Genomic DNA, 12,208 nt, shown 5'->3' on the forward strand with positions numbered 1-12,208 from the left:
GATTGTGGACGTCATACTCTTAGCTGCCCTACCTCACCAGCTCACAGAGTCTGTCTAGACAGTTGATTTGATGGTGATTTTCTCCAAGCCAAAGTATTGGGTCTTTTCTGTGCCAAGACTAATTATGTGCTAACTCCCGTTGGCTAACCTCAATTTACAGTTGCTTTTTGAAATAGTTCCTTGCAGGTGCATAAAAATACCCTGAGAAGTTTTTTCAATTCATTGCCAAAGTCTTTTCAAATCATTGCATCATTAGGAGTATAGCATCTAGATCAAGGGAAGTAATAGTGCCACTGTATTCTGCTCTGGTCAGACCTCACCTGGAGTACTGTGTCCAGTTCTGGGCACCACAGTTCAAGAAGGACACTGACAAACTGGAACGTGTCCAGAGGAGGGCAACCAAAATGGTCAAAGGCCTGGAAACAATGCCTTATGAGGAACGGCTAAGGGAGCTGGGCATGTTTAGCCTGGAGAAGAGGAGGTTAAGGGGTGATATGATAGCCATGTTCAAATATATAAAAGGATGTCACACAGAGGAGGGAGAAAGGTTGTTTTCTGCTGCTCCAGAGAAGCGGACACGGAGCAATGGATCCAAACTACAAGAAAGAAGATTCCACCTAAACATTAGGAAGCACTTCCTGACAGTAAGAGCTGTTCGACAGTGGAATTTGCTGCCAAGGAGTGTGGTGGAGTCTCCTTCTTTGGAGGTCTTTAAACAGAGGCTTGACAACCATATGTCAGGAGTGCTCTGATGGTGTTTCCTGCTTGGCAGGGGGTTGGACTCGATGGCCCTTGTGGTCTATTCCAACTCTATGATTCTATGATTCTATGACCCCAAAGAGTTGGTCTTCCCTATCACCTATCTCCCATCCCATCTCATATGAGTCTCTCTTGCTCCTACTTTCACTAAACTCTGAAGTTTGGGAAGTTTGGTGTAGCCAATAATGAGCTAGATGGCTGAATGATCTGACTTGGTACAAGGAGGAATTCAACTAAGATGTTCCATGTGCAGAACGAGGTCCACTCCAAGAGGACTCTCCCCGCTCGCCTTGTGCCCGCCCCCAAACTGCTGGGGGGGGGGTTTGAGAAAAAATCAGATCAGATTTGGGAGGGCACATGGTGGAGGGAGCTAAGATGGGGGTGGAGTCTAATTGCATTCCACACATGCGCAACACTTAGTGTTACGTTGAATTCTACCTTATATTCCAAACAGGCCTTCAGCTCCAATTCAAGAGCCATGACGTCTTACAATTGCTTAGGAATGGACTCTTGGTTTAAAGTAATGCCATACGTATGAATTAAAATACAATAATGGTACTAAGAATGCTAATGAGTGCTTATTAATATTTATCTCATCTTGGCATTCAAGTCGCTGTAAAGGCCACAGCAGGAAGCCTTAGAAGTTTCCCAAACTGTGATTAGAAAGAAATGAGTTCTGTCAGAAGCTCAGGATGCCAAAGCAGAAAATAAAATAAAATAAAATAATAAGGAGAGAGAGGCAGAAGGAGAAAGAAATCCATTCTGAGTTGGGCCAGTTGATCTTAATAGGAAATTCTTTTTTAAAGAAACATTTTACTCTGGGAGGGAGTGCGACTAGTAATAATAATCTGCAAGTGCTTAGCCTGCATCTGTCAAGAGGACGATGAATATTCTGAATATCCATAGTAAATTATTTTAATCATTGCATTATTCTTGATGTGACATAATTCTATGTAATTTACTCCTTAAAAGCATCCTGCCTCATGCTGTCAAGTAAAAAAAAAAAGTTCTCTTCCCCCACTTCTGCTTCAAGAAGCAGGACACTTTGTGGCACTGTGACAATACTGCCACATCCACTCAGAACTTCTAGATACCTTCTGTCAGGGAACTGCCACCGCAGTCAGGAGTGGAGGAAGGGCTCCTGAGCGATGCCGGAGAAGGTCCCAGCAGGAAAAGAGGGGACTCAGTGACCGGGGAAGGAAATCAGCGTTACACCAGGGAGAAAGGCGGGCAGAGGCGGGCTTCGGAGGGATGGCTCCAGGACTCTTTGCCAGAGACCAGCGGGGAGAGCATTGGTCCTCCACTGCCCACACCCACCCTGCGCAGAAGACTTCCGCGCACGGAGGCTAGGCGGAGACTATCCGTCAAGGAACTTTTATGTTGGAAGAAGTTCAGGAAACGCCCACTGACGGATTCTGCCAGTGACTGAGACAGACGCAGAATCAGGACTGTCCAGCCAGGGAAAGGTTTTTCCAGGCAACCACACCGAGAGTGGCGGCAACTTACGCACGAGCAACCCCTAATTCCCATTACACCTTCCTTGGCCACAATAGATATGATCCAACAGTTTGTTATGGTCTAGTGGCCTGGCCTGTGGTAAACAATGTAAGGATAAATTAGCAGAGCAAGCTTCTGCTTCAATGGATATTTTCTTTAATTTTTTGCTTTTAACTTGTTTTAAACTTATAATTTTACTGCATGGTTCTTACATTGTTCTTTTAATTGTTGTAAACTGCTGTGGTATATTTTTTATGATACAGCAGCAAATAATTTATAAATAAATAAAGTTCACAGGCCAAGGCAGACGAGGCAAAACAATCTTAACGGAGATCCACATTTCTCCTTGTTTAAAATCTAGCTACAATTCTAATTTGGTAAGCTAAATATGTGATGTTGCATACCATGGGTCTTTCACCTCTTGCGCGATGGTTCCTATTAGTCACAAATTCCACTTTCCAAATTGAAAACCACACATGCACTTTGTGGATGAATCTCCCGATAAAGCAACAAGTTTCTGAGCACTTGTTGGAGTTCCCTGAAATAAGAAGCGGAGGGGGGGGGGGCTTGTTGTGCATTTAGGTCCATGGACACATAGATATTATATAGAAAATTATAGAGCTATATGGTTCAACATCAAAAAAACTAAGATCATGGCCTCTGGTCCCATCACCTCCTGGCAAATAGAAGGGGAAGAAATGGAGGCAGTGAGAGATTTTACTTTCTTGGGCTCCATGATCACTGCAGATGGTGACAGCAGTCACAAAATTAAAAGACGCCTGATTCTTGGGAGAAAAGCAATGACAAACCTAGACAGCATCCTAAAAAGCAGAGACATCACCTTGCCAACAAAGGTCCGTATAGTTAAAGCCATGGTTTTCCCAGTAGTGATATATGGAAGTGAGAGATGGACCATAAAGAAGGCTGATCGCCGAAGAATTGATGCTTTTGAATTATGGTGCTGGAGGAGACTCTTGAGAGTCCCATGGCCTGCAAGAAGATCAAACGTATCCATTCTTAAGGAAATCAGCCCTGAGTGCTCACTGGAAGGACAGATCGTGAAGCTGAGGTGCCAGTATTTGGCCATCTCATGAGAAGAGAAGTCTCCCTGGAAAAGACCCTGATGTTGGGAAAGATAGAGGGCACAAGGACGACAGAGGACGAGATGGTTGGATAGTGTTCTCAAAGCTACCAGCATGAGTTTGACCAAACTGTGGGAGACAGTGGAAGACAGGAGTGCCTGGCGTGCTCTGGTCCAGGTGGTCACGAAGAGTCGGACATGACTAAACGACTAAACAACAACATGGTTCAGAAACAGAGTGACGTTAAGCTCTGTCGGAGCTACAGTCTGATATGGGTGAATGTTATTGACATCATACTTCAGCTCAGGATGGCAAAGACACCCAAATCACCCCAATTTGCTTCATTATGTAGCCCATACACAAAGCAGATAAACACAATATGCAATTAAGCCAAGTATTTGCTTATCAATAAGGAACTGTCCTTAATTAAACCATATCTCAAGCTTGAACTATAAATGTGTTATGAATGATGCACAATCATGCTAGGATCTAAAAAACAACAACAACCAAGTGAAATAATCTGCAAAACAAAACTTAAGAATATCCTATTGTGACATTCATTTCTCTGGTTTTGCAGACAGGCATTCCCAACATGTAACAATGCTGTGCAGAAAGACAGAAATGCCCATAGAAATATTTGAAAGATTTCACAATTTCTTCATCCTACTAACCTTTCATTATGCTCTATTAACAGATAAATTAGTTCTATTGCTAGCTCACTGAGGTGAGTGGCAAATGTTGCATGCACTCAAATAGATAAACATTGCCTCCAAAAACAAAAATATTATTTTTTTTGTCAGAGTTACAAAAGGCATATTTGGCTGAACCTCCCATTTCGCATCCTTTATAAAGGTGCCCATGTTCTGCTCAGTGAAAATAATTACTCTACTCCTCAAAGTATACCGTCTCTTTCAAAACTGCACTAAAATGTAAGATTTACATTTAAAAATTCAGTCAGAAAGCACTGGAAGGGAAATCCTCCTTCTGAATGGGCTTCCCATTGTAAAGTGGGCAGGGTTCACTTCTCAAGACCCATCCCTACAAAAATATCATATTCACTGAACCACGGAAGTCAACAGCTATTGCTTTTACTGGCTTCTTGCTGTGGTGGAGGCTATGAGGTTCAAAGTGGGAATCAATGGGTATGTAGGTATTGCCTTGAGACCCTTCTGTAAAGGTTCATCCTGCCTTGCTTATTTCTCAGGATCTGCAAGGTTATTCTGAATGCAATAGCATAAAGCAAGTTCCAGAGCTAGTTGATATAATGCCTCAAGTCAGAAATGACACAGGAGCCTATAGGCAGATGAAGGTCTCTTCTCTTCAGCTGAGAACTAGAGCCAAGCAATAAGCTGGCTTCTAGCTGAGAAAGCTTCTTGAGCTCCCACTCCCCTCTCACAACGGGCAGTGCCAGCCTTCTTTCCTCTCTGTAGCTGGAATATTCCAATAACAGAGCCTCTGCTGTCAGAAAACAAACTCTGGGCAACAGACTGAACACGTAATTCTGTGAAAACGTGTCTCTAGAGAGACAATTAAAACACACACAGAGAGAAATAAATGGCTTTCCTTTCCATATTTCCCCCCTCCCTCACCCCCCACCTTTTCTACTTCAACAAGGAACAAGACAGGAACGAGTGTCTGCATGCTAGAATGCCCAGAAAATCGGCAATTAACAAGCGTTCCGGTCTGGCCCGTCTGCGATTTCCTGCTTGCAACTGTGGCTAAATGCTTAAATACATCACTTGGCCATGCCCCCTCCCCCCCACCTCTTCCTCCTCTGGGCTGGCTGTGACTCAAGCTGAAATCCATCTTCCCAGGTCCCTATGTGTGCACTCTCACGTTCTGTATTTTGAAAGCCAGCAATCTTTGTTGGGAACGACCTGTTCACAACTACCTGGTTTGGTTGCTCGAGTGCATTGCGTAATGCAGTAATAGGAGACGGAGCTGCAAGGATGTTGTAGAAACCTTCCCCTACTCTTGTTTTCCAAAGGGATAACACTGTCATTGATAACAAGCAATATCCTTAGGAAGCACATCAGATCTCTCCTTGGGAAACTGTTTACTCTGCAGATGCACGTTAACATGCATTCCCCAAAAAAGCAAATGGCACCTGCTTTTTGGATATGTAAGAATGCTTTCCCTTCAATCTGCTCCCTCCCCCCCCCCCAGCATGCAACCTTAAACAGCTGCAGAATGGAATAAATGCATAAAAACCATTAGATCCTCTTTATGTCCATGTAGCCAGTCATCAAATACAGAATAAAAATGAACTCTGCACAGAGATCAGATTCTATACCAAAGGTATCTAAAAATGCTTGACGTTCATCATCGTATACATGGATACTATCACATTTCCTGCATCCACTATTCTTCCATATCCATCCATATACTTAAGCATGATGCAGAACAGATAAATTATCATTTGGGGATGGTAGGACTGCCTGCATGGCACGGGAGAAGTTTCTGCAACGCCACTTTAATATTGCAGTTCTGTGCTTCTTGGTGAAGCAGTCACTGCACTGTTTCCTAATCATGGATTTTCTACAGTGGTGTATGAATGACTTCTTGAAATTAATTACTGTATTTGCAGGCAGAGAAACTGGGCGAGTCTTTCACCAAATTTCTCCAGCTAGAGGAGACATTCTCCTACAATTCCTAAGGCTCACCATGAACAGTGGCAGCAGCACAGCATCTCTCACCCCACAGTTCCAGCCCCCAGCAGCAGCAGTACAATGCCCTGGACTGAACATTGTTCTCTCTATGTGTGGAACCAAAGAAGAGCCAGTGGGCCATCTAGCCCAGTGACCTGCTATCCCAGTGGCCTCCCAGATGCTTGTGGTAAACCCTCAAACAGAGGAAAAGAGAACTCTTCCCTCCTGTGGTTTCCAGAAACTGGTGTCCAGAAGCATTACTGCCTCTGACCATGGAGGCAGAAATTAGCCATCAAGGCTAGTAGCCACAGAAAGCTTTATCCTCCATGAGTTGAACTCTTTCTCTCTTTTAAAGCCATCCAAGTTGGTGGCCATAACAGCTTCCTGCAGGAGCAAATTTCATAGTTTATATTCTGAGTAAAGAAGGACTTTATTTTATCTGTCCTGAATCGTCCAAAGTTCAGCTTTGATGGATGTCCAAAAGTTCTAGTGGAAGGAGAGAAAGAGAAAAACCTTTCACTTATCCACTTACTGTCATGGTATTGATGGAGAACGCAGGGGAGGAGGAGAGACAAGCAGAGGAAGGGGGGCAGGAAGTGACAGTGGAGGAAAGGAGGGAAACTCAGGAGGAGGGAAGGCTCTTAGATGTTGGAGCAGAGCCTCAACACCGCACAGGAAGCTCTGGCACGGACAGCGAGGCAGTGCCAGTTCCATCTGCCCAGGAAAGGAGAGTGTTAAAGAGGAGGGGGCAGAGACATCAAATGAGAATGCCTCGCCTCTTCTGCTGGAAAAGGGGTGGACGTAAGTCACTCCGAGAATCTGACTCACAGGATTCGGACGCATGATTATGTGTGCTGCTTGTACATATGTAAAATAAAGGATGCATATATGTATCTCTGAGTGAGCAGAGGCATTTCTTGCGGAGAGCATTCTCAAGCCATCACACTTACTCCATGCCACACATAATTTTATAAACTTCTATAGTGTTACTTCTTACTTTATGCTGAATGAAAAAGTCTCAAATTGCCACAATCTTTCCTCATATACACATGATAGTGGGTATAATGACCAGCACAAACCATGTAGCAGAATATTTGGAGAAAATGTTGCAATGTGGATGGGGGGGGGAGGGGTTGAGGAAAAGCAAAATATCAGTAATTTTCCCAGAAAAAAAGACTTCTGAGAAATCTCTATTCAGCCAAAAAACCAAGCCATTAATTACCTATATTTGAGAGAATCTACTTACCACAAAAAAATTCTAAAGGAACTCACACTAGCTAAAAAAAAACTACTAATGTGCATGGACCCAAAAGTTCAAGAAAAGAACTAAAGCTATTTCAGAATAACCATCCAAATAACTAAAATGAGTAGTTCTTTTTATTTCAGGGACAGAAGTATTGAATATCTTAAATTATACCTTTCTAGGACTCCTGATAGTCCCATGAGACCTGGCTTGTCATAAAAGACTTACCAGATGAAGCTTTGTGAGTTTTCTAAGCAATAAAGAAAGATACTAATATTATTGATCATTCAAGTAGCAATTTTATTTTAGAAAGTGCGTTTACAATTCTTATCTCAATTGCACTTGCAACTTACTGACAAAGGTAGCTACCACTGCACATAATGAATACTTAACGTACGGAGTTCATTATCACAAGAGGTGGTAGTGGTCGTTTTAAAAAGAAATTAGTCAGATTTTCATGGAAGATAATAGGCTGCATGATGGCTATTTTCCACCTCCATTGTTGGAGACAGTATGCCTCTGTACACCAGTTGTTGGGTATTATCCCAAGTAGGGAGAGAGCTGTTGCACACAGGTCCTGTCTGTGAGCTTCCTGCAGACAGCTGGAAGGACACCATGGGCAGAAGATGGTGGACAATTTGGGTCTTAGGCCTGATCCCACAGGGTTCTTCTTATATCCTTAGGATAGGTGTCAAGGACCCTGACACAGAGCACAGGGACACTATGACCAGCTGGATGAAAAAGGCTGAAATGCAAATTTCAAACAATGGACCAAGCTCTTGTTATGGAGACAATGCCTGTCACTCAGGAGACACTTGAGATACAGTCCCTATCATCTGAGACTCACAGAAACTGAACCTGAACCAACTTCCTCTGATGAACTGCCCCATCAACTTTCAAGTGTCTGCTCATAAGTAATGCACTAGTGCAAGCTGATTTACAGCCAATGGAGTCCTTGCCTGTAAGGCAGGGGATTACCCATTTAAGACTCACCACTCTTCAGGAGAGGGGTGAAGTGTAGGAGGGGTGCTCTAGCTCAAGGAAGGTAAGTGTCAGATCTTGCCAGGACAAGTATTTTGCACTGGGTTATTTAAGGTCCTACAGCTCCACTAAACCCTATGATGGCCATTCACATATCATTTAACTGGAAACACTAAATCTATGGAAACAAGGACGGTGTGCTGAAGAATGGATCTATTTTGCTAGAACCCACTTACGGATTTTCCTCCGCAGGTATTCTACGGTAGGTTTAAAATTTGCTTTCCCATGTTATAAATCTACAGTATCAGGCCTGTGACAATGTTTTGTTAACATGCTTTTAATTGTCTGTCAAATTTTAGAATTTATGTACTGCGTTTTCTGTCCAATTTACAAAGTTTGAAAGCAAATGGCCCACTGAAAACATTGGGTGTCTTGGTCTTAATAAAGATGCCAACAGAGATACTTCTGGGCCCAACTCTCTTATACATATTTATTCTACTGTTTATTATTTGAACAGGTATTAGATTTTGTTTTAGCCGATCCATCTCAATTTTTGTGCTCCACAACAATGACTCTAATGGTGTCTTAATATTAAGTTGCTCTAATTGATATAAGGTCTCATTCTTCTCCTGATTAATCCATTGAGTTATCCTGCTCAATTGAGCTGCCTCATAATACTTCATTAAATTTGGTATTCCTAGGCCACCCATATGAATGTATGATGTAATTATCCACTCTAGGGCATTTATCCTGCCATATAAAATCACTCATCATCTTCTGCCAGCTCCTCAATTCCCAGGAGTCCACTGATAAAAGTAGAGATATGAATAAAAACAAAATCTCTGTAATATTATCATTTTAATTGCATTCACTCTGGCTGTCCAGGACAGCTTTAGCTGTCTCCAATTTCCAAAATCAGCTTTTATATTTTGAATAGATTTTGAATAAATTTCATTGTTGATCTTTCTAGTGTTATTGACATCCACTGCCAGTTTCACCTCCCAAATAGCTGATGGGCTTGTTTGAATTGACCAATTGTTTATTTACAATTATGTGTATGCATTAAAAAAAAGAAAATCTGAAGGAATATTGTTAGTCATTCCTCATGTATTAAAAGAGATCTAGTGTGTTCATCACTGCTTGCTCCCTTCCCATGTTGATTAAAGACAGGTGAGCACTTGAACAGGAAATTCAGCCTGAATATTGCTCCCCTAAAGGTTTTTTTCCAAGATTAGCTGCCAGATCCACATCATTATGCTCTCCCTGAATATCCGTCAGATTCTAGTCAGGAACAGAATAATGTATGATCTCTAGATGCGGAGCATATACCAGATATATACACTGTGCATCTAGTGTTTAGTCTGCATTTTCAGTTCCTTAGATCTGTTGTTGTATCGTAATAGCTCTGGTTTTTGCTAGCCTGAAACATGAAATCTCATAAGTGGTCAACAGCTGCACTGGTTGCCAGTTATATTTCAGGCCCAACTGAGGTACTCATGCTGACATCTGGCCCCTAGGCTCCTTCGGAACAACTATCTGAGAGAAATTCTTCTGCTGTGTCTACCTGCCCATACATTAAGATCACCAAAGGAGACTTACCAACATTAAATGAGCTACATAGTGTGGGGAGCTGTGGAAGAGCACTTCTCATGGTGGCTCCATATCTCTGGAGTGGTCTCCCCACTGATGTGCATCACTTCAACTTTTCTCCCTCATGCTTTCAGAGGTTGATGGGTTGTTATACCCACCCCAAAATAGTAAAGTATTCACCTTTGGGAGAAGCTATCATTCTGAAATGTGGTGGGCTTCAACCTGTTATAAGGGGTGCCCACAAATTGCATCCAGTATTGATGGAAAATGAAGTAGTTATGGACTTATTCTTTAGTTTTTGGTTTTTAAAAAAACAGACTTTAAAAGTGCTGCACACAAAACCTACTGACTGTATTTGCCTCCAATATGTCAGACTAAATCTACACCTGGAGGGGCTCCTTTGCCTGTAAATTTTATTCATTTGAAGCAAAAGCAGAGGGAAAAATGGAATCAACATTATAATTTTTTAGATATAGAGAATGGGGAGCAAAGAGCTTCATTTAAACAGAGCTGCTCAAGAACTGAGTTACAGACTGAAGAGGCAATATCATACAGACTCAAGATACATATTCAGTTTCTTTTAATGCACAAATGCAAGATGAATCCTAAGGACCCATAGTTTTTGCCCCCCATAAAGGGAGATATACATGAACTTTAGCTGTTTATATTTCTTTTACAAGAGATCAGGATTTTTCTTTCTCAAGTGCCAACATAACTTGTTCAATCTTGGTTAGTATGAAACTTGACTTGGGGTGTGGGGACAGAGAGCTCTATTTGCCATAATCCATTCTGCCATGCACTATTCTCTTCCACACTAATAATTCTGGGCATGATCCAGCCAAAAAAATAAGCACCTTGGGAGCCCCCTGGTTCAATGAGGCAGGTTGCACAACTTTAGCTCTCTCACTGAAATCAATGAAATGAGTCTCCTCCCCTATTTTTAAATTACTGCTGCCTCTTTTCTTATTTGAATGCATCTAGCTTCTATTCATTATTTTTTATGCGGTTCTATTCTCCACTACACTGCAGACTTCTGCGGCACTCAACCTTCTTTTATAAATGTGTTGTAATCACTTCACCTCTTAACCTTTTTAATTATAAAAGTTTCTGATGTCTTGTGCTGCAAGGCACATTTCCGAAAGTTCAAATATTTTTGTAGCTTTTCTTCGCACCTGCTCAAGGCTTTGACCTAGTAGCATATTTATTTTTATGACAGAGAGAAGTGGACCTACTGATATCTTGTAATATAACCCTTGTATTCTGCACAAATTAATCCAGAATATCTGCCACTTCCTGGTTCTGTGTAAACAATGACCCATAGATTGAAGAGGTGAGGAAAAATCAGCTCTTTTGCCACACTTGAACTGATTAACAGTTCAACAGGGTGGCCAAGAGGTTATGCCTCTGTGTGCTGTCACCTTCAGTTTAAAATCAAAGTTATTAAGAAGACAAGGACCTTAGGGATAGAACTGGAATAGCCATTGCACCAAGTACTCTGCAGAATAGGTGCCCAGCTAATTTTGGAGGTGCAGATACGGTTTCATGATGCAGATGGGCTGCAATGAGAACATGGTTGCATCTTGCCTATGGACAGAGGGAAACTCACACAAATCTCTGAACTATATAGCCTGTTTCACATAATGCTTTGCACGTCATATATATTCCCTTATGCAGGAAGTCAAGCCTATCAACAAATAACTAGCCACAATGGTTATGTTCTCCTTCCACCATCAGAAGCATCAGGCTCCTGAATAACAGTTGCTGTTGTGCTCAAGTTCAGCTTGCAGGCTTCGCACAAGTATCTGGTTGGCCACTGTGGAAACAGGACTTTGGACTAGATGGGCTATTGGCCTGATCTGGCACACTCATCTTATGTTCCAGAGCTGAACAACAAATTCATGCTCATTCTTCTCTAAGTGGTGACGGATTCTGGAAAACTTTTTTGGGGAAAAAATAGTTTTCCTTTGGAGAGATGAACATGTGTAATTTACTGGCTTTCGTAATCTAAAATATTTTTTGTCATAATCTTTAATTGGAGCAGGGCTCACAGGGGTAGCAGATGTGTAAAACAGCAGCCATCAAATTCCAAAAGGAGCTTCTGTAAGAAAAGCAATCTCTTGGTCCTTCACAGCTCTCTTATTCAGACTGGTTTTAGTCCTGCTTTTGGTGAGAGAGTGGGGCATTTTCCAGGAGCTCAGAACAGACAGTTGCCCACCAGTGACCATTTTATTGTCCATCATCAAGCTCCAGGCAATTTAAAACCCTAGAGAGCTCTATTTCCGTCTTCAACTTTACACATCAGAACCACATGGCTATAACCCCCCGATTGCAGAACTAGTCTTTACTTTGAAAACAAACTGAATTCCCAAGTTCAGAGCTTTAAACAGTTTCCCATTAATGAAGGTGCT

Source organism: Podarcis liolepis, assembly GCF_965112155.1.
Source record: "Podarcis liolepis genome assembly, chromosome: 4".
Classification (NCBI taxonomy): Eukaryota; Metazoa; Chordata; class Lepidosauria; order Squamata; family Lacertidae; genus Podarcis; species Podarcis liolepis.